The following is a 2,444-nucleotide window of genomic DNA, read 5'->3' as shown; positions in this document are numbered from 1 at the left end:
CTTCTAGTGACTTCTTCCCATGACTGAACAGAAGGAAAATATTATGTACTGTGTGAAATTCTTTGATTGCTTATAGAAGAGAGTTACTGAAACTGAGGGCTGTAATTACAGGAATATGAAATGATACTACACAAGTAGAGAGAAGATTGGTTTTTTTAGTATCACATTAAACAGTTTATGCTGTGTTTTAATTACAAGCTTTTCAATGTGTAGGTAGTGCCAAAAACCAATTTCTTCTTATTAGCTACCTGTCAGTATTTATTTTCCCTGCTGCAGGGAGTATGGGGGAAAAATCACAAATCAAAATGGTGAAAAAACAAAAAGGGCAATATGTATTCTTTTGTTTCAGGAATGGAGCATTTTTACAGCACCCTGTTCCAAATCAAAACAGATGACATAGTAGTGAGTGCTTAGGAAAAAAGGAATGCATGTAGAGTATTTGATAAGAAATTAGGGTGTAGTAGCAAGGAATCTTCCGAAGGCTTGGTCTACAATTCAATATTTTGTTGCTGTGAAGTAAGTTTTTTCAATCAGATTTTCTTAGAAATTGAGATATGCAGTTATGCTTTCTCCTTACAAGTCCGTTGGCCAATGCAATGGAGGGCTAGTAGGCTCAGTAATATGAAATATTTACAAATACCATGAAGATCTCTCTCATAATAAATTGAGAAAGAATTTCTCTCTCTCACTGAGAGAGAAAAGGCTGCAGTGCTGTCACACTGCCCCAGCCTGTCAGTGCACTTATGCAGGATTCAATGTCAGGGACACAGGCAAACGGACTGGCCATAGTGGGAGAAGCAGGACCTGTGAGGTCAAAGGAAGGCTGCAAAGGAATGAAACTTGCTATGGTGACCATGGTGTGAGGGGGCAATGGATCAATCCATTGAAAATCAGGGTTCATTAGTTCCAGCATTTACAGAACAAGTTGCTTTGATTAGCATAGTTGTGCCCAGACAATCCCTACTGAGAATATAACTTTACTGGTAAAATGATGACTTTTACAGTGCAACAATTAAGCCTCTTGCTTTTTCAGATGCACTGTATCACTCTAGGCTCTTTTGTACTGCTAACACAGTGTTAGTGTGTGGAGAGTGACAGTCAAATAGTGATGCGCTATATGCAGAAAAGCCCTAAGGAATTTCCTGCAGTCAGTGAGATAGCTCTTGTTCTAATTCATACCATAAAACATTACCATGCCTCAATATGATTTAGTATGGTCCTTAACAAATGCATCTGGTGGTTTGCCTGTCTTGGCAAACTCCCTTGAAATTGAAGCACATCTACATTTTTCTTTAATATGTCACTCTGTTTGAATGGGATCACAACTACTCCACCAACTTCTGTGCACAGCAGATGTTAGGCGCATATTATGAGTACATGTAAACTACATGTACATATAAGTCAAATGTGTTTCAGCTTATTCCTCCTCAGATATTAAACAAATTACGTGATCTCTTCTGAAAAGTTATAAAAAGTTTTGCAGACCTTTAATTTGCATAGTGAAAACAAACACTCAGACAAGACAACTGCCTTCTACAAACCTTGTGTAAGCTGAAACAGAGAAAAGGCCTCTGTCTGGGTGCAGCAGGAGCGGAGGTAACTGCAAGTAAAGTACTTTGGTTTTCTGACAGAGGGGACAGCTTGCACAAACTCAAATATGTTGCTGCAGCAATTGCAGAGGAGAGTCAACTAGCAGCACAAAAAGCCTCAGTGCCCTTGGTGGAGCTGGAGCACCTCTGTTTCTCCCCATAACTCTTAGCCGTGTTGAGCTCTTGCTACATTCTGTACAATCCAATGACAGTTGGTTTTCGTTTGAATTTTAAGTTCACCTTCAGGTTTTTTTCAGTACTCCGCAGCAATCAGTAATGGACTTCTAATTGCTCATTTAATGAATGAGCGGTAATGGATGGACTGAAGAAGGCTTTGATGATACTTAAAAGGCCTTGAGTTTTCTCTAAAGATGAGCCCAAGCTGAATTCTTAAGAATAAGAGAAGCTGGCTCTTCACTCCTTGATCTCCGATGAGAATTGAAAACTTTGCCCATCTTTCCTACTCATTTTCAGAAAGCTCTGATTATCATTGCAGGCCAAAATCAAAATCCCAGCTCTCCTGCACTCCAGACTCGAGATTATACCAGGCACAGAGCTGGATATGGGCCACATTTTACTCAAGACTGGTAGCTGGGAAGGGCAAGTGAGTGCTTTAAAGAAGGATGCAATGGCAGTAGCTACCATGAAAGTTCCTGAGAACAACATTTTGCAGGACTCAGGATAATCTTTTTAATGCCAATAAGGTTCTATGGTAAAATATGGGGGAAATGGAAATGAAATAATCCATCCCGTTTTGTGATTCTCTGGTTAAATGTATTCACATTTTACTGAGACATCCAAAGACAGTTAAATAAGCACTTGGCTGTGCAAATCAAGGCATTTAGTTACCCACAG

This window comes from Mesitornis unicolor, unplaced genomic scaffold (genome assembly GCF_000695765.1).
Source record: "Mesitornis unicolor isolate BGI_N332 unplaced genomic scaffold, ASM69576v1 scaffold13264, whole genome shotgun sequence".
Taxonomy (NCBI): domain Eukaryota; kingdom Metazoa; phylum Chordata; class Aves; order Mesitornithiformes; family Mesitornithidae; genus Mesitornis; species Mesitornis unicolor.
This window is presented reverse-complemented; position numbering follows the sequence as displayed.